This window comes from Eumetopias jubatus, unplaced genomic scaffold (genome assembly GCF_037043125.1).
Source record: "Eumetopias jubatus isolate StellerSeaLion01/CBP00866 unplaced genomic scaffold, mEumJub1_p1.0 scaffold_26, whole genome shotgun sequence".
Taxonomy (NCBI): domain Eukaryota; kingdom Metazoa; phylum Chordata; class Mammalia; order Carnivora; family Otariidae; genus Eumetopias; species Eumetopias jubatus.
The window spans coordinates 1,742,928-1,753,510 of NW_028274832.1; the positions used below are offsets into that span (position 1 = coordinate 1,742,928).

General features: G+C 36.9%; 1 protein-coding gene across 1 annotated transcript in view; it reads left to right on the forward strand.

Annotated features, from left to right (window-relative positions):
* The window catches only part of LOC148162037 (putative phospholipid-transporting ATPase IIB), a 191,447-nt gene extending 187,224 nt beyond the window's left edge, over positions 1–4,223 (forward strand). Inside the window, exon 7 of the mRNA XM_088020400.1 lies at positions 4,172–4,223. The gene's annotated coding sequence lies outside the window, so the exon portion shown is untranslated. The remainder of the gene's footprint in view (positions 1–4,171) is intronic.
* Positions 4,224–10,583: the final 6,360 nt, after the last annotated feature.

Below are 10,583 nucleotides of genomic sequence, written 5' to 3' on the forward strand. Positions count from 1 at the left end.
TTAATTATATTTAAAGGGCATCTGTAAAAACATAGAGCCAACATCATACTTCACAGTGAAATTCTGAATGCCTCTCCTTTCAGACTGGGAGTAAGTCAAGGATGTTTGTTCTTAAGCACTGTTATTTAACTGACATTTCTAGCTACATAGAATAAGGCAAGTAAAGGAAATTAAAGGAATTCAGATTGGAAAGGAAGAACTAAAAATGTCCCCATTTGCAGACGACATGATTGTGTATATAGACAATTCCAAGGAACTGATGAAAAACCTGGAACTAATGATAATGAATAGGTTCAGCGAAGTGGCCAATTATAAGATCACCACTCAAATACCAATCCCATTTCCAACATGTGGAAACTGAAATTAAAAATGAAGTACTCTTATAGGCAGTACTAATGAAAACAAAATCTTAGGTATGCTGAAAATAACTGTGTTCATGAAAGTAATCAAAGACACTATAAAATTCCAGTTTTCCTAAAATTGAATATAGGTTTAATACAGTTCCCATTAAAATCTCAGCGAGGTTTTTTTTTTTAAGAGATTTTATTTATTTATTTGACAGAGAGAGAGAGAGACAGCGAGAGAGGGAACACAAGCAGGGGGAGTGGGAGAGGGAGAAGCAGGCTCCCCATGGAGCAGGGAGCCTGACGCGGGGCTCGATCCCAGGACCCTGAGAGCATGACCTGAGCCGAAGGCAGATGCTTAACAACTGAGCCACCCAGGTGCCCCGAAGTTTTGTTTTTTGTTTTTACTTTTTTAGACACAATAAGCTTATTCTACAACTAATTTGTCAAGGCTAAAATGGCGAAAACGGCCTTCATAAGGAGAATAGAGTGAGAAGGGTCACTTCCTGATGTTAAGGCATACTACCTAGCTTTATTTACCAACACAGTGTGTAAGAAATAAAGATCAGTGGAATGGTGTGGAGAACCCAGAAATAGACACACCCAAAGGCTCAAGTGATTTTTTTAAGAAAAAAATTCCATTATGATAACGTTAAAAAGAATAAAATACTTATAAATAAAATAATTGTTAAGAATGAGCAACAAAAGTGCAACACTTGTACTTTGAAAACTACAAAGCAGTGTCAAAATATACTAAAGGAGACCTAAGTAAATGGAAAGACATCCTAGATATCATGGATTAGAAGTATTAATATTGTTAAAATGGCAGTACTCCCCAAATTGATCTACATATTCTGTGCTATCCCTCTCAACATCCCAGCTGACTTTTTTGCAGAAATTGACAAGCTGATTTTAAAATTATATGGAAACACAAGGGACCCAGAATAGTGAAAAACAGTTTTGAAAAAGATTAATAAAATTTTAGTATTCACACTTTTCCATTTCAAAACTTTATTCAACGTTAGAATAATCTAGACAGCATAGAACTCGCAAAAATTCAGAATTGAAAGTTCAGAAACAAAGCCTTAAATTTGTGGTTAATTGCTTTTCAACATGGGTGCCTAGAAAACTCCATGGGGTAGAGGGGTATATTTAGGTGAGTGGTCTTTTTTTTTTTTTTTTTTTTTTTTGGACCCGGTACTGTTGGTGAGATTCTCCCATTTTGTTGTGGGTAGCCGTAATTTATTCATTTTGTTGTTACGTAGTATGTCTTTTATCCATTCTACTGTTGCTGGATATTTGGGTAGCTTATTAGTCTTGCCTATTAGAAATGATAATTCCATGTCATACTTGACTCAGTTGGCACACATTGCTCGTGTTTATATACCTAAAGAGTGGAATTGTTGGGTTTTGGATTGTGCGATGTTCCACTTCAATAGATACTGCAAATGATTTTGCAAGGTAATGTATCCAATTATACTGTAATGAGCGTGTGGAAGAGTTCCTGTTGCTTCACATGTTTGCTGACACTTGGCATCGTCAGCCTTTTTAATTTAGCATTTCCAATATTTATGTAGTAGTTGTGGTTTTCACATGCATTTTCTTGAAAAATAAGTTGGACACCTTTTCATAGGATTTGGGGAATCTTTCTTATTTGGGAAGAGCCTGTTAAAATCCCTTGCCATTTTTCTTCTAAGTTATCCCTTCTTTTCTTAACTGTTTATGGGCCATTGTGTATTCTGGCTGGGAGTTTCTTATTAGTTATATGTTGCAATTATTTTTTCCTCCCTGGTGTGCTTTGTTGAAGAGATGTTCCTAGTTTTGATTAAGTCCACTTTATTAATCTTTTCATTTGGAGTTAGTTGGGGATTTTTGTTTTGTTTTTTAAATGTTTGTTTGTGGAGAAGGAGGAATCTTGTTAGGGTTGGTGGGGAAGAAATTACTCTCTGTCAAAAAGTTGTGAAAATATCTGTAATATCTTTTAGGGCTTTATAGTTTTGACTTTGACATTTAGAAGCAGAAGTCATTTGGAATATATTCTTATGTTTTGATTGATATAGAGCTTTAGTATTTATTAGCTCCTGTCATCTCCTATAGATACCTAATAAATTAGTTTCTCAGTACTGTTTATTGAGAAGACCACAGTGTCCTCGTTGGTCTGCAGGAGCGCCTTTCTCATTAATCTAGTGTCCATTCTTATGTGGGCCTCCCTTCTGGAGTCTCTGTGTTCCCATTGGTATAATTATCTATCTTAGAGGAATACCATCTTGTCTTAATTGCTCTACTTTAATACTTTAGTTTTGTTATATTGTAGAATCCACCTTCCACGTTTCTCACATTTGTCTTGTTCATTCTTGGCCTTGGCATTTCCCTCTAAATATTAGGAATACCTTGTCAATTCCTCTCAAAAAACATGTTACGATTTTGATTGGGTTTGTGTTAAATACATATTACCAGTTGATGGGCACATGACATCTTTAGATTCTGATTTTGGAGGATGATGTATTCTGTGTGTTTAGGTTTTTTTTAACTTCTTTCAATAATGTTTGATAGTTTTCGTTTAGAGAACTTGCCTTTTGTTAGTTATAGTCTCACCTTAGTTTTTCTTATCGCTGAAATGGGCGTATTTAAAAAATACTTTCTTGCTTGTCATTACTTCTATTTATATACTTGTTTTCTAGGTCATTAATTTCTGTGTTTATATTTGCTTACATCCTTGTACTTTCTTTGGGGTTCATTGGCTCCCCCTGCCCCTGCTTTCAAGTGGATATTTAGCTCGTATTTTTAGCTTCCTTTATATATTGTATGCATTGAATTGTGAATATTTTCCTCTTAACATTTTCTTTTGGCTCTGGCAGAATGGTTTCACACACGTTGCTGCGTTGAGTTTTTATTATCATTCAGTTAAAAATATTTTCTAATTTCCGTTGTGATTTCTTTTTTGACCTAAGAGTTCTTTAGATCTTAATAATTGACCTTTCTTTATTCATGTTAGAAAAAGGTAGCTTTATCCCACAACATATCGTTTTCACCTTTAACGACTTATATTTGTTTTTATTGCTTGCTTACTGACAGGTAATCCATTTCTTTTTCATGTGTGGGTAAATCTTTACTTAAGTCTCAAAAAATATAAGTACTTCATGAAATTGTGTTCTTATTATATATTTTTCCTTTAGTTTGATACAGCTTTTCCAATTGACAAAATTATTAGTAATGATTAAATAAATGCACGAATAGCAAATACTTGTCTAAGTTTATATGCTGTAAGTCCCTTTGAGTTTTTGTCCTTTTCTGCTTTATAAAAGACTATCTCTCAAATTTATAGGGTTGACTTTTTTGTCTGCTCAGTTGTACATTTATTCATTTATTCAACATTCAGTAAGTGTTTTATTTATGATGTGGTTTGTTTTGTGTTAGGCTTTGGAAGAATCCTATTCTCACTCTCCAGGGTTAGTCTACTAGGGAGGACATAATTTATTATAGGGCAAAAACTGCTATATTGTATGTATGAGTTCAGTTAACAAAGAGGCCACAGAAAAGGCAATATTTAACATTTTTCAGAAATGGAGACGTTTTCAAGTCATCATAAATGCTGTTTTCATGGTTTGTTAACGGGAAAGAATCGTTAAAATGTCCAACTACAAGATGAATTTAAATATAAATTATACAAATTGTTAAAACAAATTATTAATGTTAATTGCTTCAGTATAAATTTTAATTATAACTTTTTTTAGTTGTTTTTACTAGCTATTTCTACTTTGTAATAGAATGGTATTACTTTATAAACTTGCATATAGATAATTAGTGTTTTATATTACTCTCTGCAGAATCAAAGAACTCCATCGGACATGGTATTTCTTAGGACTTCAGAAAAAGCAGGTATTTATATTTGTATTTAAATGGCTGATCATTTAGTATTTTAGCAGTTTAATTTTCATTTTGAAAGGTAAAAGTTAAATTTATTCTTATAAAAAGTTTTCTTCGAATGATAATACATTGAATTCATTAATTCTAAATCACATTTAACTGTTGATATTTAAAATGAAAATCTTTAGTGTATATGTTTGTTTTAAAAAATATAATCCTATCACAACCTTTATATCAAATGAGTGCTTTTGTTCAAAGCTATATTGATAGCGAAGTACTTAGATGATGTTGCTTGAAATTTGATTGCTATTCTGTATTTGCAGTTTTATTAATTCAGCAAACGTTTATTTACCACCTACTATGTGCCAGGCACTACTTGTCTCTTGGGATACAAAGGGGGATAAGATGGGTGGGGGAACAGAAGAGGAAGCAGACAGTTTGTGTAGGTGAGTTGAAGTGGGCTTCGCAGGATAAATGATATTTATATGACCTGAGCTCTCACCAGTGAGGGGAAGGTGGAAAAGGGGAAATGAGACGGAAGCCTCATGTGGTCAAGGAGAAGAACTGTGTGTTGGAAGTCAGGAAACCCAAAATCTAGTCTGCTTTGGCCAATTTTTAATTATATGACCTAGACACATGGTCACCCATTTTCTTAATGTCTAAAATGATGAGAGGTTTATCAGGTAATACCCAAGTTCCTTCTGCCTTGCATTTCTGACTGTGAAATAAATAGTATTTTTTTCTCTTTAAATTTTTTTATTGTTTTGTTAATCACCATACATTACATCATTAGTTTTTGATGTAGTGTTCCATGATTCATTGTTTGTGTATAACACCCAGTGCTCCACGCAGAATGTGCCCTCTTTAATACCCATCACCAGGCTGACCCATCCCCCCACCGCCCTCCCCTCTAGAACCCTCAGTTTGTTTTTCAGAGTCCATCGTCTCTCATGGTTCGTCTCCCCCTCCAGTTCGCCCCCTTCATTCTTTCCCTCCTGCTATCTCCTTCTTTTTTTTTTTTTCTTAACATATATTGCATTATTTGTTTCAGAAGTACAGTTCTGTGATTCAACAGTCTTGCACAATTCACAGCGCTCACCATAGCACATACCCTCCCCAATGTCCATCACCCAGCCACCCCATCCCTCCCACCCCAACCCCCCTCCAGCAACCCTCAGTTTGTTTCCTGAGATAAAGAATTCCTCGTATCAGTGAGGTCATATGATACCTGTCTTTCTCTGATTGACTTATTTCGCTCAGCATAACACCCTCCAGTTCCATCCACGTCATTGCAGATGGCAAGATCTCATTCCTTTTGATGGCTGCATAATATTCCATTGTATATATGAACCACATCTTCTTTATCCATTCATCTGTCGATGGACATCTTGGCTCTTTCCACAGTTTGGCTATTGTGGACATTGCTGCTATAAACGTTGGGGTGCACATACCCCTTCGGATACCTACATTTGTATCTTTGTGATAAATACACAGTAGTGCAATTGCTGGATCGTATGGTAGCTCTATTTTCAACTGTTTGAGGAACCTCCACACTGTTTTCCAGAGGGGTTGCACCAGCTTACATTCCCACCAACGGTGTAGGAGGGTTCCCCTTTCTCCGCATCCCCGCCAACATCTGTCATTTCCTGACTTGTTAATTTTAGCTATTCTGACTGGTGTGAGGTGGTATCTCACTGAGGTTTTGATTTGGATTTCCCTGATGCCAAGCGATGTTGAGCACTTTTTCATGTGTCTGTTGGCCATTTGGATGTCTTCTTTGGAAAAATGTCTGTTCGTGTCTTCTGCCCATTTCTTGATTGGATTATTTGTTCTTTGGGTATTGAGTTTGATCTGTTCTTTATAGATTTTGGATACTAGCCCTTTATCTGATATGTCATTTCCAAATATCTTCTCCCATTCTGTCGGTTGTCTTTTGGTTTTATGGACTGTTTCTTTTGCTGTGCGAAAGCTTTTTATCTTGATGAAATCCCAATAGTTCATTTTTGCCCTTGCTTCCCTTGCCTTTGGCGATGTTTCTAGGAAGAAGTTGCTGCGGCTGAGGTCGAAGAGGTTGCTGCCTGTGTTCTCCTTTAGGATTTTGATAGACTCCTGTCTCCCATTTAGGTCTTTCAGCCATTTGGAGTCTATTTTTGTGTGTGGTGTAAGGAAATGGTCCAGTTTCATTCTTCTGCATGTGGCTGTCCAATTTTCCCAACACCATTTGTTGAAGAGACTGTCTTTTTTCCATTGGACATTCTTTCCTGCTTTGTCAAAGATTAGCTGACCATAGAGTAGAGGGTCCATTTCTGGACTCTCGATTCTGTTCCATTGATCTATGTGTCTGTTGTTGTGCCAGTACCGTACTGTCTTGATGATGACAGCTTTGTAATAGAGCTGGAAGTCCGGAATTGTGATGCTGCCAGCTTTGCTTTTCTTTTTCAGCATTCCTCTGGCTATTCGGGGTCTCTTCTGGTTCCATACAAATTTTAGGATTATTTGTTCCATTTCTTTGAAAAAAGTGGATGGTATTTTGATGGGGATTGCATTGCATGTGTAGATTGCTCTAGGTACCATTGACATCTTCACAATATTTGTTTTTCCAATCCATGAGCATGGAACGTTTTTCCATTTCTTTGTGTCTTCCTCAATTTCTTTCTTGAGTATTTTATAGTTTTCTGAATACAGATCCTTTGCCTCTTTGGTTAGATTTATTCCTAGGCATCTTATGGTTTTGGGGGCAATGTAAATGGGATCGACTCCTTAATTTCTCTCTCTTCTGTCTTGTTGTTGGTGTATAGGAATGCCACTGATCTCTGTGCATTGATTTTATATCCTGCCACTTTACTGAATTCCTGTATGAGTTCTAGCAGTTTTGGGGTGGAGTCTTTTGGGTTTTCTACATAAAGTATCTTATCGTCTGCAAACAGTGAGAGTTTGACTTCTTCTTTGCCGGTTTGGATGCCTTTGATTTCTTTTTGTTGTCTGATTGCTGTGGCTAGGACTTCTAATACTGTGTTGAATAGCAGTGGTGATAGTGGACATCCCTGCCGAATGGACAGTATTTTTATAGGAAGCTCAGCATATTATTTATTTATTTTTTTGGAAGCTCAGCATATGTATTATTGGTAGTGTGGTGAAAACTCTAGAAAGGACAAAGTTAAATTGTAGAGTTGTTAATTAATTTTTTTTTAAAAATTTTTAAATATTCTCTACACCCAATATGGGGCTCAAACTCATGACCCTGAAATCAAGAGTCGCATGGTCTACCAGCTGAGTCAGCCAGGCGCTAGAGTTGTTAATTTAGTTTTTTCTCCATATGTAAACAGCATTTTTTTAAAGGGGTATTCTGAGGGGGGGGGGAAATGTTTTTTCAACTGTAGTTATGGTTATTTGCATTGTAAGACAAGGCTGCCATTAACAGAAGAGTTCAGCTACACCTAATAATCAGGTACACTTGATACATTTACTTTATTGTGTGTTACTCAACGGGAGGTTTTGTTCTTCCTGTGGAGCAGACTAGAGAGCTCCTCTCTTCCAGTCCATTCCCTTTCTTCTCAGAAATACAGCTGGACTCCCTTTCCTGTCCAGTGAGATGGGGCTTTGCTCTGAGGGCTGGCCAAAGGAGGCTAGCTGGCCGCTTCCAGGCCTGGTCTTCACCTCTTCTGTAGCTCCATGTAGCCATGTGTCTCGAGTCAATGCACCTGGGGTTGTTGCAAGGCTTGGATTATTCTGCAGAGTTTGAAAAAGTTGCTTTGGATGATTTTTACTGTTGTTTTCATTATAGTTCTGGAGAAATGGATTTTCAGAGATTTTCACATTGCCATCCCTGTTTACATCACCTATTGTTTATGATGTTTGTCTTTGTTTCTAAATGTATTCAATATCATGAATAGAAAAACCTTTGCATTTGAGAAATGCTTTCATATTAATGGCCCTTCTAATGATTGTGGTAGAAATATATATGAGATTAAGAACATTATCCTAAATATGGAAATGTTTTTTAGATAATTAAAATTAAAGGAAATACAGGTTTCACTAGGGGATAAAAGATGAAGGAAATCCAGCACTTTAAAACTGGAAGATGATGAGAACTGTCCATTTTCTAGAGGAGGAGTCTGAGGGCTGAACAATATGAATGCCTTGTTGAAGATCGTGTGACTAACAGCAGTTTCAGTTCTTCAGCCTCTGAATGACTTATAGCCAGCGAAACATAGATAGAATATTAGAGCATTAGGCAAATGAGATACTCTATATTATGTTAGCTTTGGATAAATAACATATCTAAACTGATGGCTTGTTTTTTAAGAGATTTTATGTATTTTTTGATGGAGAGAGAGAGAGAGAGCAAGCATAAGCAGGGGGAGTGGCGGGCAGAGGGGGATGGAGAAGCAGGCTCCCCACCGTGCAGGTGGAGCCTGATGTGGAGCTCGATCCCGGGACCCCGGGATCACGACCTGAGCTGAAGGCAGACGCTTAACTAACTGAGCCACCCAGGTGCCCTAAACTGATGACGTTTTAAAAACATTTTCTTTCCCTCTAGTTTTCCCTTGGGTTTCATGTTATAGGGACATGTTGTAGTATAATGATACTTAATATTTTGTAGGTCCTGGATCTCTTTGAGAATCTTTTTTTTTAATTTTTTTGAAAGATTTTTATTTACTTGACAGAGCACAAGCAGTTGGGAGCATCTTAGGGAGAGGGAGAAGCAGGCTTCTCCGCCGAGCAGGGAGCCTGACTCAGGGCTCGATCCCAGGATGGTGGGATCATGACCTGAGCCGAAGGCAGACGCTTAACTGACTGAGCCGCCCAGGCACCCCCTAAGCTTACAGTTCTCGGTTTCTTTATTTTTTTCTATTAAATTTAAATGGTTAAAATTCACTGATTGTAGATATACAGGTATTAAAATGTGAGATTGCTATTTCATGCTGTTTTTCTTCTGAAATGGACCAAATAGCTTCACAGCTGGATAAAATGTGTGTCATGATACTGCTTTAAGTCAGTAATTCTTAGCTTTGGAAATTCTGTTTCTGTGACTTTAAGTGATTACGTTTTTTAATTGTCTCATTTTCAAAAGTACACATACTCAGAATTTTTTGTGTATCAATACTCTTGATATTATTACTTTTCAGTTTCAGTTCAGAAGAATCTGATAGTGCATTGTCTACTAAAATAAAAATCTTCAAACCCTAGCCAGTAGAAAAGTCTTAAATCTGTGTGGTGTGTCGGAGCTTGGACAGTTGCAGCTCAGGGAGTCTCTTTGTGGTGTCCTATTGACTGTGTATTAACACAGGGCTTTCTGTGGGGCCGGCATCTAATTGTTTAGAATGCAGATGAAGCTGTTGATGGATCTGGGGACTGATGGCTTAAATTCCAATTAATCAGTTGCTTCATCAGTTTCTTAATTCAGATCAAATATCTCCTGAATGCACACAGTTCTTTTAGTCTATTAAGAGAAATTAATGCTTTAGCACTAATTTTCACCAATCTCTTATAAATGCCAATATCTTTTTCACTTGTCTCCTCAGTGATGACCTTATAGGTTAAGTGTTTGGGACCTACTACAATAGCTCGGCCTCACCTGTTAGTGGGGCAGGGGTAGGTAAATGACACTGTACTCATCCACACTCTCTCTCTGGTGCTATTCATCTGCCCACCAGCTTAAAAATTTCATGCCGTCATTGAGTCATATAAATGATTTAGAAATTAAGTTTAATGGCAAAAGATCTGGTATTAAATATGCGAAGTCAATGTCTATTTTTCTTTTGTTGGGCATATACTGTACCCATCTCTTTCAGAGCTATTGGATTCATGAGCTGTTGCAGACAGTCTACTAATATTACAGGATAACTTACCACCGTATATGACAGACTACGGTGCTCAGTCTCGTCATGTCCCATCAGTTACTTTATCACCACTTGAGGCAGCTCTCCTGTGGGACACCTAGTCTAGTTGATCTTCATTTGATTGTCATTAAACCTGTCCTTTCCTGTCAGCTCTTGTCAGTTATACAAAATAAAATCAAGTATTCATAAGAAGTCTGTAACGGGATATAAGCAGACCAATTTAATAATTCATTTTTGCTGAGCCTTCACTGGCCTCAGTTGTAGCTAGTGCTTGCTGTTAAACATGATTAGATATGGTGTGTGTAAGACATGGCAAGTTGGCCATACTTCTGATTTTGCTACAGTTCATTCTCTCTTTTTAAATTCTGTCAGTTACTGCGAAGTTAGTAATGTGAACTTACTCGAAAATAAGTAATATGTCTATTGCCCCTAAATTTTTTAAAGAATTTTTTTTTAAGATTTTATTTATTTATTTGAGAGAGAGAGAATGAGAGACAGAGAGCACGAGAGGGAAGAGGGTCAGAAGGAG